Below are 14624 nucleotides of genomic sequence, written 5' to 3'. Positions count from 1 at the left end.
GGTACCACAGCGCAATTCCTTGCACACTAACAGAATAAAAATGTTTGTGCCAAAATTTCTTTCTGTGGATGTTTTCGGTTCAAATTGGACGTCAATGAAGGGCACTTTGGCAACGTTGTGCTCACACGTACGTCAAATGTCTTTACGCTATACAGCGTACCAATGCTGTACAGTTAGAGCGGTGGCAGATTTTCCCATTAGAACACCATAAATGGTGCAAATGGCTCTGAGCACTATGGGACTTAACATCCTAGGTCATCAGTCCCTTAGAACTTAGAACTACTTAAACCTAACCAACCTAAGGACACCAGACACATACATGCCCGAGGCAAGATTAGAACCTGCGATCGTAGCGGTCGCGCGGTTACGGACTGAAGCGCCTAGAACCGCTCGGCAACAACGGCCGGCACTAACGTAGACGCATGCAGGTGATTGTTACGAATTAGCTTTGTGTGGCGTTTTAAATTTATGTCATTTTGAAGAACTTGCGGAACGCTACTAGAAAGCAAAGCGAGGCAATAAAAATATTCGAAACAATATAGCTAGGCAAAATCGGCATTAAACTGACAATTAGAAAATAGTGAAAGACGTCCATGCGACCCGTAAATGTTGGATGGAATTCATCTCGGTCGATGGAGCTGGCCACATCATACGCTCGTATTTTCCAGAATGTTTTTCAAAACAAGCGCGGACAAACCTGGCCCGGCGCCATTACGCACTGTCGCCCATAAACGTTCAGAATTATAAAGGCCGCAAGTGAGAGGAAAGCTCGCGTCGAAAAGAATCCACAAAGCCTGAAAAGTCCAATGCACCAAGCGAATGCGAGAGCCTACTGCCACAACGAAAAAAAAATATAAAAAAATAGCGCAAAGCCATTAGGAAAATTGGCCCATCGGGCAGACAGCGTGTAATATCTCTTTATATTCGATGAATTATTCTGATACAATTCTACCCTTGAATGACATTTACTAATTTTCTATCTTCATACTCGCACAATCCATGCGCAAAGTAGTTTCATACAATAGCTATGCCATGAGCGCATAATCATTCTTTGTAGTACTCTCTTTCTGGTGGTTGTTAGAAAAAAAAAAAAAAAAAAAAAAAAGCTTCCGAGAGTGTCTTCGTGCCGATTAGCCTGAGTATTGTTTGAAGAATCGTAATCTGAAAATTGAGATTTATGAACACTGAGACGAAATTGTACGATTAAAAGGGAAATATACATATAAATCGCTCCTTCATACAAAAGGTGTGTATTTGACATTTGAGAATTAATGATATTCATCAATATATTGCGTCGTTGTTAATCAGAAGGGAACTTCCGAAAGACTGGATACGAACCTGCATTTAATAATCCAACAGCTCCATCACTTCTTCGGGAGATTAAACTTAATCAAAGCCGAATATCCGCTTGATCTGAGGTTTCCCGACTGATTATACAACGCTCCCAAAAATACGAGGCATTTTATTTGTACAGATTAGCAGACTGCCGCAAAGCACGAGCCTCCAGAGAAGAAGGATCATCGCCTGATTTCATTCTAACAAGTAAAATTTCTGAATCATTTTGAGTGACTGAGTTATGAATGTGTTTCATATCATGAATGATTGATTGCTCGAACGAATTGAGAACTACATAATTACATAGATAGGAGGAAAAATTACAAGCGGCGAGCGGATGATCCTTGGAAGGCCACACCGAAAAAGTAAACAATACAGACGCAGACCGTAACGTGACGGCGGCAGACGAGTTTGTGTCGCGACCACGAATTATCACGTGTTGTCGACCGACTCTAACTTCTGTAACAATTATACTGCTGTGTCTAATCACTGTCGTAAAGGCATTGACAATTAAATTACGCAGTAATACGAAGCAACGAAGCACTTGTTATGATTTTTTGCAGATGCTTCCGTGAAAAAGCCGCGCGGTTACAGGCTCCATGTCACGAATTACGCGGTCCCTACCGCCGGAGGTTCGAGTCCTCGCTCGTGCATGTGTGTGCGTGTTGTTCTTAGCATAAGTTACTTTAAGTCAATTTAAGTAGTGCGTAAGTCTAGGGACCGATTACCTAAGCAGCCGGCCGTTGTGGCCGAGCGGTTCTAGGCGCTTCAGTCCGGAGCCGCGCTGCTGCTACGGTCGCAGGTTCGAATCCTGCCTCGGGCATCGATGTGTGTGATGTCCTTATGTTAGTTAGGTTTAAGTAGTTCTAAATCTAGGGGAGTGATGGCCTCCGATGTTAAGTCCCATAGTGCTCACAGCCATTTGAACCATTTGATGACCTAAGCAGTTGTTCCCTTAGAAATTCACACAAATTTGAACATTTTTTTTTCACCAAACATCTGCAGCACGGGCCCGAAATGCGCACGTAGAAATTTTTATTTTGTTATTTATCGTTCCACTTTTAAAGATGTATTTTTCTAATAAGTGTTTACTGTACCCTACCGTGCACTAACAGCCTTACATTCTTTCCAGTCCACTGACATGCTTGCGCTGAAAGCGTATTAAAAGTATCGGAGCTGACCCGTGTCACTGAACGTAGTAGAAACCCTGTGTTTAACAACTCCACGCTCATGAGCTTCGTAGTCACTCCAGTCCTATGAGAGGTAATATTTCTTATGTGCCTGACAAATAATAATTATGTTCAACATTAAAAAAACTGCAGTTGTACGATATATAGTAAGGAACAATGTGTACTACAGCATTATCGGGTAGATCAAGTTGGAGATAAAAAAAAATTACGCCGTGACCCAGAATCGAACTCGACTACTAACATACTGCAATACTTGCGCAACACACGTACAGAGCCGGCCGAGGTGGCCGAGCGGTTCTAGGCGCTACAGTCTGGAACCGCGCGACCGCTACGGTCATAGGTTCGAATCCTGCCTCGGGCATGGATGTGTGTGATGTCCTAAGGTTAGTTAGGTTTAAGCAGTTCTAAGTTCTAGGGGACTGATGACCTCAAAAGTTAAGTCCGATAGTGGTCAGAGCCATTTCAACCATTTTGAACACGTACAGAGCGTCGAATTAAGATACTTGTTGCTCACTCATTGCATTGGTCTGACGTCTATTTTTCTACCAAAAATATGAACGGGACGAAATTTTACAAACGACATTTCTGTACTGTTAGTATGCCAGAAATCCCACTACGGTGCCCCTTAGCCCGAATTTGGGTTCACCTGGTCTGTCTGTTTTTGCCCCCCTTTCCCCACTCTTTTTTCTTTCTATCTACCCGTCTGTGTGGGTTGTGTGGAGATGGGGGGATGAAGGGCTGTCTTCTCTTCCCCCCCCCCCTCTTTCTCTCTTTTCCTCTCTATGCCTATTATTTCATCGTAGAAGGAACGTCAAACCCCGATCTTCCTTTCTCTCTTGGGGTAGTACATCTGTAAACATATTTTCTACTCCATTCGTCACTGAGGCGGTTTTCTCGACGTTGATGGGACAGTCAAAAACCGAGAAGTGTTCTCTGTGGATCCACGTCACTTATGCCACCACAGTCGGTGGGTTCCATCGCGGATGCGACAGCTGCGCTCTACACAAACGGCGCGTGCCGGAAGGCGCCCGAGATTCCAGGACGGCGGTGAGTCGGCTGTGTCTGGCAGTGGGCGCCTACAGACGAGACTCGGCGGTGGGAGGCGGGAGATTGTGGACGGAGGCTGTGTACGGAGAAAGTCGAGGAGCGGTGTGTACTGCGAGAGAGGCAGCACGGGACCGCGCGGCCGAGCTCAGTCTGCCGACAAGGCGCGCCCCGGGCACACGTCCCAGTAGCAGCCAGCCCCAGCCAGGCCGTCTGGACCACCCCGCCTCTCCGACAGGTAAGCGGGCGCCGACTTGCGGGGCGCCCTGTACCGTTACTTTGCTAGCATAGGATCTCAGCCTAAACTTTTCTAACACCCTATACAATAGTGCTGACTTGTGGGGCACCCTGTTCGGTAAGTGCATTCGAATTGGTGCGGTGTCAAGACTTTTGTGACGCCCTATACAATGGCGCTAACTTGTGGGGCACCCTGTGTGGTAACTGCACGCGCATTGGTGCTTTGTCAAGACTTTTGTAACGCCCTATACAATGGCGCTAACTTGTGGGGCTCCCTGTGCCATAAGTACACTAGTATTGGTGCTGTGTCAAGACTTTTGTGACGCCCTATAAAATAATACTAACTTGCTAGGCACCCTGTACGGTAATTGCACTTGCATTGGCGCTACGTCAAGACTTTTGTGACACCCTCGTAATGGTAGTAACTTGTGGGGCACCGTGCTGCATATTTAGACGTCAACTGTATTTCACTTGTGACAGCATCGCGAGTCACCATTTTTCGACAGAAAAGTGGAATGAGAACTTGCGCAGCAAGCAACTGATAGTCGCAAACATTCTACAGTCTGCAATGGTAAGAAGGAAGAAATTTATGGGGCATCCTGTACTGTTACTAAGCTCGCAAAGGCTCTCTGTCAAGACTTCTGCCACACCCTATACAGTAGTATAACTTGTGGGGCACAGTGCAGCCTATTTACACTGCAATTGTATTTCGCTTTCCAGATGAAACAATTCAGTGATACGTGACTTCGCAGTGGAAACTGGAATGTTAACTCGTGTAGCAACCAACTGACGGATATACACGTTCTAGGCCCTGTACTGTGTTCAACTTCTGGGGCGCCCTGTACCTTTCAGTTGTTCATTTGGATACCAAGCCACAACTTTCGTAACACAGTGTACACTGATAATAACTTGCAGAACAGCACACTGCACACAGATAGGCATATTGCTGCAGTATTTTACGTGTGAAACGATTTTCACGTACGTGATTTCGGAGAGGACTGCGATCAACTACTACTGCATCCAGTAATCGACCACAGACTTGCTTAGAGTCGTAATCTGTTCTGACAGGTAAGCAAGCACCAACTTGCGGGTTACCCTGTCGTTTTCCTGCACTCACATAGGAGCCCAGCCGAGAATTTTGTAACACCCTACTAACTGACACTAACTTGTAGAGTACCGTTTGCACGTATAATCTGCGAATGTATTTCGCGTATGAGATGAAACTGTTTCGTGACACATTATTTTGGAACGAAAAGTGTAATGTTATCTTCTGGAGCAACCACACATCCCCAGACCTGTACTCTGCTCAGGTAAATTTGTTGTAGAATTTTTCAACATGTTTTTTGCTCGCGTATCATGTCATTTCTGGAAACCCAGAATCTACTCTGTAGAAATCAACATGGATTCCGGAAACAGCGATCGAGTGAGACCCAACTCGCTTTATTTGTTCATGAGATCCAGAAAATATTAGATACAGGCTCCCAGGTAGATGCTATTTTCCTTGACTTCCGGAAGGCGTTCGATACAGTTCCGCACTGCCCCCTGATAAACAAAGAGCCTACGGAATATCAGACCAGCTGTGTGGCTGGATTGAAGAGTTTTTAGCAAACAGAACACAGCATGTTGTTATCAATGGAGAGACGTCTACAGACGTTAAAGTAACCTCTGGCGTGCCACAGGGGAGTGTTATGGGACCATTGCTTTTCACAATATATATAAATGACCTAGTAGATAGTGTCGGAAGTTCCATGCGGCTTTTCGCGGATGATGTTGTTGTATACAGTGAAGTTGCAGCATTAGAAAATTGCAGCGAAATGCAGGAAGATCTGCAGCGGATAGGCACTTGGTGCAGGGAGTGGGAACTGACCCTTAACAGAGAAATGTAATGTATTGCGAATACATAGAAAGAAGGCTCCTTTATTGTATGATTATATGATAGCGGAACAAACACTGGTAGCAGTTACTTCTGTAAAATATCTGGGAGTATGCGTGCGGAACGATTTGAAGAGGAATGATCACATAAAAATAATTGTTGGTAAGGCGGGTACCAGGTTGAGATTCATTGGGAGAGTCCTTAGAAAATGTAGTCCATCAACAAAGGAGGTGGCTTACAAAACACTTGTTCGACCTATACTTGAGTATTGCTCATCGGTGTGGGATCCGTACCAGGTCGGGTTGACGGAGAAGATAGAGAAGATCCAAAGAAGAGCGGCGCGTTTCGTCACAGGGTTATTTGGTAACCGTGATAGCGTTACGGAGATGTTTAATAAACTCAAGTGGCAGACTCTGCAAGAGAGGCGCTCTGCATCGCGGTGTAGCTTGCTCGCCAGGTTTCGAGAGGGTGCGTTTCTGGATGAGGTGTCGAATATATTACTTCCCCCTACTTATACCTCCAGTGGAGATCACGAATGTAAAATTAGAGAGATTAGAGCGCGCGCGGAGGCTTTCCGGCAGTCGTTCTTCCCGCGAACTGTACGCGACTGGAACAGGAAAGGGAGGTAATGACAGTGGCACGTAAAGTGCCTTCCGCCACACACCTTAGGGTGGCTTGCGGAGTATAAATGTAGATGTAGAAACGGAGGCAGATTTTTCTGTCACCCCTGGCTAGGACTTTTGAAACATAACTCACACTGATATTGCCTTGCGGAGCACCGTAGCATGTTGTGTACATGCGCCGTGATTGTATTTGTAACATGAACCAGTTTGGCGATACAAGATTCTGGAATGGAAATCACAATATTATTTACTGTAGGAACCAAAAGACGGAGATAGGTATTCTTGGACATGCAATGTACACAGGTAATTCGGTATACATCTGTGGGTCACGTTATGCTCTTTATGGTTTCACATGGGTGCCTAGCGGAGACTTTTCCATCAGCGTGTCACTTGATACTAATTCGTGGAATATCATACTGCGTAATACAGTGCTGTTAGATTTCACATGTGATATGAACAGTTATGGCATTTGTGATTCCGAACAGGAAAATGGAACGTCAAGAGCTGATGGATCCAGTGCGCTAACAAAAACCCTTATTTGGACCCGCATTCCTCTTTGAGACATATGCAGATAACCATCTGTGGATCACCCTGTACTATTCATCGACTGCTCTGGCTCATTAACTTCGACTTTGGTAACACCCTGTAATTCGATACTAGCTTGTAGAGCACTACGATGTATACTTTCAGTGCGACTGTATGTCACTTGTGGTATGAATCGGTTCCCCACAACATGGTTTTGGAAAAGAAAAATAGAACGTCAATTTCTGTAGCGTACTGCAAACGTCCACAGATCTGCGTGGACGCCTAGTCTGCTCTCACAGTTAAGGGGAGAGCAAACTGTAGAGTTCGTACACTCACTCGCCTAGGGAAAACATTTTTAACATCGCGTAAACAGTTAATGACATGTGGATTACTGGTATGTGTACATGCTCTCCAACCTAACTCACATGTGAGATGTACCTGCTTTGCAAAACTTGAGTTTCGAACATAAAACCTCAGTCGTTATTGCATGAAGTTATCAGGGGCAAATTTCCTTCCACTCCATTACTTTACTTTTTCGTGTCCAGCAGCAAATCATAGTCTTTCAGCCCAGTATTGAGCCACGTTCAGGACTAATTTCTTTTTCTGGCCATAAATCGTCGCGGTTGCATCTGTAGGGACACTTTCAACAGGCCAGGAACTGTTGCACTTCTTGCACAGCACCGCGCCGTTAAAATTCTCTGGCAGAGAAATTGCTAGTAACTTGCTGGCCACTCTGTAATGATGCACAAAAACATATTCCTAGCAAAGCTTTTGTATCAGGTTGTTACTAATTTATTGAAGAGCATGTAGCCTATACGCAGAGCTATAGATTTTTTACGTCGGAAATGAACGATTTACGCAAAACATGCTTTTGGAACTGAAAAGAAATAATAAACGTAAACATGGTCCGTAGTAGGCTGTAATGCGATGTTTATTGGCTTGGTAATGGCCTCAATTCACAAAGAACGGATCTCCCATATTGTTCCAAGTATGCCGTACTCAGATGAATCCCAATTCGCTGATGGCCAGCTCGTGGAGAGGTACCAGACTGACTGTGAGGATGTTGAAGGCTACATTCCACCCTCTGTTCAGAATTGCGCCAGACATTTATTACATATGACGATTTAACGGGCAAGCCGAGATGTCATAGGCTGCATGTGTCGGAACAGGGACATGCTATGGAGAAGGAAAATGTGACTATTACGTCGCCGGCCGCTGTGGCCGAGCGGTTCTAGGCGCTTCAGTCTGGAACCGCGGGACCGCTACGGCCGCAGGTTCGTATCCTGCCTCGTGCATGGATTTGTGTGATGTCTTTAGGTTAGTTAGCTTTAAATAGTTCTAAGTTCTAGGGGACTGATGACCGCAGAAGTTCCATAGTGCTGAGAGCCATTTGAACTGTTACGTCCTTTTTGATTTTCAGGTAAGCTTCCCACACTGCCCCTTTTGATATTCGTCTGAATTTTTCTCTCAAGTACTGTACACAGGTTGCACTCATTTACACACCGCGAATAACTGGTAGTGATGGAAACAAAAAGGGTCACAATGAAAGGGGTGTATTATAAGGAGTCCCACATGGATCAGTATTGGGCCCATTACTTTTCTCGCTGTATTTTAATGAGTGTCGACCATTCTTTCCCATAGCAGATATCATCCATACGCTTAAGACGTTCAGTTACATCTGACTGCATGCCCAAAAAAACTACATAGATCTGTCCACTACGAAAATGCTGAATTATTTGCTATATCGGAGCGGGTGCAGAAAAAATAGGTTTGGAACTGAACCCATCTAAAATGCAAGCAATTCTAGTCACTCGCAAATTATTTCTTTTTTTTTTTTTTTTTTCCCCCTCAGTTCAAAGAATCTCTTCCACACTTCATCCTTTTGTTCTTCTGCAAAGAGCTTGTTGGAGATAATTCTGGACCATCAGACTGGACTGAACACACAACTGCAGTCTGTGATAAGGAGTTATCGTCACTTCACTCACTACCAAAATATAAAAAATTTCCTTTCGAGCTTTAAGAGACTCTCATGGTCATAAAAATTCCCCGTTCTTGACTATGGTGATCCTATTCTCAAAGGACGTTTCTACGAGAGCTGAGACCAGTTCCCAACTGGTGATGAATGCTTGTGTGCGATACGTTTGTGACGAACGCTATGTCGACAATTTGACTCCTACTTCAAACAGTTATCACTGCTGCGTGTCGATGAATGTACAGTCTGTCATGCCCTGTGTTCGCTGTATCATCTTCTGGAAAGTTGAAAATTTGTAGTAAGGTCTTAAGGGACCAAACTGCTGAGGTCATCGGTCCCTAAGGTTACGCACTAATTAACTTACACTAAGAACAACACACATGCACCCACGCCCGAGGGAGGACTCGAACTTCCGACGGGGGGAGCTGTCCGGACCGTGACAACACGCCCTGGACCACGCAGCTACCCCGCGAGGCTTATCTTCTGAGTCATCGCAGTCCCTCATATTTATCTTCAATCCTGACACTTCTGTGTGAACAGCACAGCAGAAATACTCGTTTTGAGCCAACTGAAATACTCTCTGTGCCACCACGTAACACTGCCATGTTCTCTAAATCACTTTCAGTAACAGGAACCTTTGGAACAATCTTCCTCAAAACATCAGAAATGGGAATCCTTTCAAAGTTTAAAAAACAGCTTATGGACCACTTTCTGTCACTATAACTGTCTGCAGTTCGCTCTCTTCAGTCCTCCCACATCCGCCAGTTTTCCCTCCCTCTCGTCAACAGAGTTCTTAACTGATATTCTATTTTTTATTAACTACCAGTGTCACATTCCAGCTGCTCCTCTTTCACGATCCCAAACACAGCCTGAAATATGCTGTGATTCTGCCGGTCGCGGTGGTCTAGCGGTTCTAGGCGCGCAGTCCGGAACCGCGCGACTGCTACGGTCGCAGGTTCGAGTCCTGCCTCGGGCATGGATGTGTGTGATGTCTTTAGGTTAGTTAGGTTTAAGTAGTTCTAAGTTCTAGGGGACTGATGACCAGAGCTGTTAAGTCCCATAGTGCTCAGACCCATTTGAACCATTTTGCTATGATTCTTAAAGCTGTCTATAGTAATAATGATAATAATAATAATAATAATAATAAATATGGCTTTTGGAACAGACAAATGTAATAAAAATAGCATAATCAAGGGAAAACACACTAAACAAGAAGATTACATATTGGATAACCACAGCCACTGCATAGAAGCGATGGAAAAAACAGATGCCTATAAATATCTAGGATACAGACAAAAAATAGGAATAGATAAAACAAATATTAAAGAAGAACTAAAAGAAAAATATAGACAAAGACTAACAAAAATACTGAAAACAGAACTGACAGCAAGAAACAAGACAAAAGCCATAAATACTTATGCTGTACCAATATTGACCTACTCATTTGGAGTAGTGAAATGGAGTAACACGGAACTAGAAGCACTCAACACACTTACACGATCACAATGCCACAAATAGAGAATACATCACATACATTCAGCAACAGAAAGATTCACATTAAGCAGAAAGGAAGGAGGAAGGGGATTTATCGACATAAAAAACCTACACTATGGACAGGTAGACAATTTAAGAAAATTCTTTCTAGAACGAGCAGAAACTAGCAAAATACACAAAGCAATCACTCATATAAATACATCGGCTACACCACTGCAATTTCATAACCAGTTCTACAACCCTTTAGATCACATAACATCAACAGATACGAAGAAAGTAAATTGGAAAAAGAAAATACAACACGGCAAGCACCCGTATCATCTAACACAGCCACACATCGATCAAGACGCATCCAACAAATGGCTAAGAAAAAGCAATATATACAGTGAGACGGAAGGATTCATGATTGCAATAAAGGATCAAACAATAAATACCAGATATTACAGCAAGCATATTATTAAAGATCCCAATACCAGAACAGATAAATGCAGACTTTGCAAACAACAAACAGAAACAGTAGATCACATAACAAGCGGATGTACAATACTAGCAAATACAGAATACCCAAGAAGACACGACAATGTAGCAAAAATAATACATCAACAACTTGCCCTACAACATAAACTAATAAAGCAACACGTTCCCACGTACAGGTATGCACCACAAAATGTACTGGAGAACGATGAATTCAAATTATAGTGGAACAGAACCATTATAACAGGTAAAACAACACCACATAACAAACCTGACATCATGCTCACCAATAAAAAGAAGAAATTAACACAACCAATCGAAATATCCATACCCAATACAACAAATATACAGAAGAAAACAGGAGAAAAAATTGAAAAATACATCCAACTGGCTGAGGAAGTCAAGGACATGTGGCATCAGGATAAAGTTGACATTATACCAATTATACTATCAACTACAGGAGTCATACCACACAGTATCCACCAGTACATCAACGCAATACAGCTACATCCAAACTTATAAATACAACTACAGAAATCCGTAATTATTGATACATGTTCAATTACCCGAAAGTTCCTAAATGCAATGTAACATATACCGTACAGTTAAAAGGAAGTCACGCTTGATTAAGGTCCGCGTCACTTTCCATTTTTGACCAGACATAACGTCTGAGAAAGGAAACGATATTATTATTATTATTGGTATTTCTCCTTCCTGTCTGACGTTATGTCTGGATGTCTGGTTATTATTATTATTACTATTATTATTACTATTATTGCTACTACTATCGTTAACGTAGCCAACGGCCTTGCCGCAGTGGTAACACCGAAGTTAAGCGCTGTCGAACTAGGGTGGTACTCGGACGGGAGACTGTCCATGTCTGGCGAGTGCTGTTGGCAAGCTGGGTGCACTCGGCCCTTGTGAGGCAAACTGAGGAGCTACTTGACTGAGAAGTAGCGGCTCCGGTCTCGGAAACCGACCATGGCTGGGAGAGCGATGTGCTGACCACTTGCCCATCGTATCCGCATCTAATGATGACACGGCGGCCGGTCGGTCCCCATGGTTCTTGAAGGCCTGTTCGGACGGTGTTTGTTTATATTACTGTTAATGTAAATTATTATCGTAATCGTTATGTGGTATTCTTTGGCACGTATTTCCTGGTCAAATGTAAGAGAATGCTTTAAGGCTCTAATCTGGTCAGGCTAAATAATCAAGAAATAAATAAACACGCGTGCAGCCACGAACACAAAAAAAAAAAATGGTTCAAATGGCTCTGAGCACTATGGGACTCAACTGCTGAGGTCATTAGTCCCCTAGAACTTAGAACTAGTTAAACCTAACTAACCTAAGGACATCACAAACATCCATGCCCGAGGCAGGATTCGAACCTGCGGTTCCAGACTGCAGCGCCTTTAACCGCACGGCCACTTCGGCCGGCGCCCCGAACACAGCTGGCAGAAGAAACGTCACCGAGAATGCTGAAATAAACGTCCTGGTTCACGTTCACTAGTTGACTTCTCCTGGCCAGAATGCCCTTTTTGCCTCTGCTATTGCGCTTTTTATGTCCTCCTTGCTCCGTCTGTCATTGGTTATTTTGCTGCCTAGGTATCAGAATTTGCTAACTTCATCTACTTTGTAACCATCAATCATGATGTTAAGTTTCTCGCTGTTCTCATTTCTGCAACTTCTTATTACTTTTGTCTTTCTTCGATTCACATTCTGTACTCATCAGATTGTTCATTCCATTCATCAGATCCTGTACTACTTCTTCACTTTCACTCACGATAGCAATGCCATCAGCGAATCGTATCATTGATATCCTTTCACCTTGTATTTTAATCCCACTCCTGCACATTTCTTTTATTTTCATAATTGCTTCTTGGATGTCAGATTGAACAGTAGGGACGAAGGACTACATCCCTCTTTTACAGCCTTTATAATCCGAGCACTGCGGCCCTGGTCGTCCACTCTTATTATTCCCTCTTGGTTCTTGTAGATATGGTTTATTACCCGTATTTTCTAATAAAAAATGGCTGTGAGCACTATGGGACTTAACTTCTGAGGCCAACAACCCCCTAGAAATTAGAACTACTTAAACCAATCTAACCTAAGGACATCACACACGTCCATTCCCTAGGCAGGATTCGAACCTGCGACCGTAGCGGTCGCGCGGTTCCAGACACAAGCACCTAGAACCGCTACGCCACTCCGGCCGGCATTTTCCAATACCTTAACCCTATTTTTCTAAGAGTTTCGAACACCTTGCATCATTTTACATTATCTAACGCTCTTCCCAGGTCTACAAATCCTGTGAATGTGTCTTGATTTTTCTTTAGTCATGCATCCATCACCGACCGCAACGTCGGAGTTGCCTCTCTGGCTCCATTACCATAATTAAAGGCAAACTGATCATTATCTCACACAGCCTCAATTTTCTTTTCCATTCCTCTGATTATTACTCTTGTCATCAACTTGGATGCATGAGCTGTTAAGCTGATTGTGCAATAATTCTTGCACTTGTCGGCTCTTGCAGTCTTCTACGGCGCTACAGACCGGGCAGTTGTCTCAATTAAGCGGCCACTGCTGCCGTGCGATTTTTTGTAGAGCGTACTTCTTGAAACTTCCTGACAGATTAAAACTGTGTGCAGGACCGAGACTCGAACTCGGGACCTTTGCCTTTCGCGGGCAAATGCTCTACCAACTGAACTACCCAAGCACGACTGACGCCCCGTCCTCACAGCTTTACTTCTGCCAGTACCTCGTCTCCTACCTTCCAAACTTTACAGAAGCTCTCCTGCGAACCTTGCAGAACTATCACTCCTGAAAGAAAGGATACTGTGGAGACATGGCTTGGCCACAGCCTGGGGGATGTTTCCAGAATGAGATTTTCACTCTGCAGCGGAGTGGGCGCTGATATGAAACTTCCTGGCAGTTTAAAACTGTGTGCCGGACCGAGACTCGAACTCGGGACCTTTGCCTTTCGCGGGCAAATGCTCTACCAACTGAGCTACCCAAGCACGACCCACACACCCCGTCCTCACAGCTTTACTTCTGCCAATGCCTCGTCTCCTACCTTCCAAACTTTACAGAAGCTCTCCTGCGAACCTAGCAGAACTAGCACTCCTGAAAGAAAGGATAATGCGGAGACATGGCTTAGCCACAGCCTGCGGGATGTTTCCAGAATGAGATTTTCACTCTGCAGCGGAGTGTGCGCTGATATGAAACTTCCTGGTAGATTAAAACTGTGTGCCCGACCGAGACTCGAACTCGGACCTTTGCCTTTCGCGAGCAAGTGCTCTACCAACTGAGCTACCCAAACACGACGCATGACCCGTCCTCAAAGCTTTCTGCCAGGAATGCTACTAGTTCTGCAAGGTTCGCAGGAGAGCTTCTGTGAAGTTTGGAAGGTAGGAGACGAGGTACTGGCAGAAGTACAGCTGTGAGGACCGGGCGTGAGTCGTGCTTCGGTAGCTCAGATGGTAGAGCACTTGGCCGCAAAAGGCAAAGTTCTCGAGTTCGAGTCTCGGTCCGGCACACAGTTTTAATCTCCCAGAAAGTTTCATATCAGCGCACACTCCGCTGCGGACTGAAAATCTCATTGTAGCGTACTTCTTACTGTAAGGTGAAGCAATATGGGCGAGGCAGCTACAGTAGAGAGTGAGGCTGTGTTGAAGAATTTGCAAGCCTTTGTTGGCGCCACGATTCGTGTAGCCAGGCGCGTGAGACAGCGGGTAGTCGGGTGGAGCTTCGCCAGGTGTCGCACGCAGGAAACAGGAGGCAGGAAACAGGCGGCTGCCTTCTGCTTTCTCCCGGCCCGGGCATCCGGCGCTAAGGCCGTTCCCTCCCTTCACTCTGCC

General features: G+C 44.5%; 1 protein-coding gene and 1 non-coding gene across 2 annotated transcripts in view; one reads left to right on the top strand and one right to left on the bottom strand.

The window, feature by feature from the left end:
* Nucleotides 1–3678: 3678 nt before the first annotated feature.
* Nucleotides 3679–14624, top strand: part of LOC126426707 (uncharacterized) — a 165650-nt gene continuing 154704 nt past the window's right edge. The window contains exon 1 of the mRNA XM_050088629.1: nucleotides 3679–3807. The gene's annotated coding sequence lies outside the window, so the exon portion shown is untranslated. The remainder of the gene's footprint in view (nucleotides 3808–14624) is intronic.
* Trnas-cga (transfer RNA serine (anticodon CGA)) lies at nucleotides 13711–13785 on the bottom strand. The gene has a single exon. It is a non-coding gene; the product is annotated as a tRNA-Ser (tRNA).

The sequence above is a fragment of the Schistocerca serialis genome, chromosome 11 (genome assembly GCF_023864345.2).
Source record: "Schistocerca serialis cubense isolate TAMUIC-IGC-003099 chromosome 11, iqSchSeri2.2, whole genome shotgun sequence".
NCBI classification, from domain to species: Eukaryota; Metazoa; Arthropoda; class Insecta; order Orthoptera; family Acrididae; genus Schistocerca; species Schistocerca serialis.
This window is presented reverse-complemented; position numbering and strand designations above follow the sequence as displayed.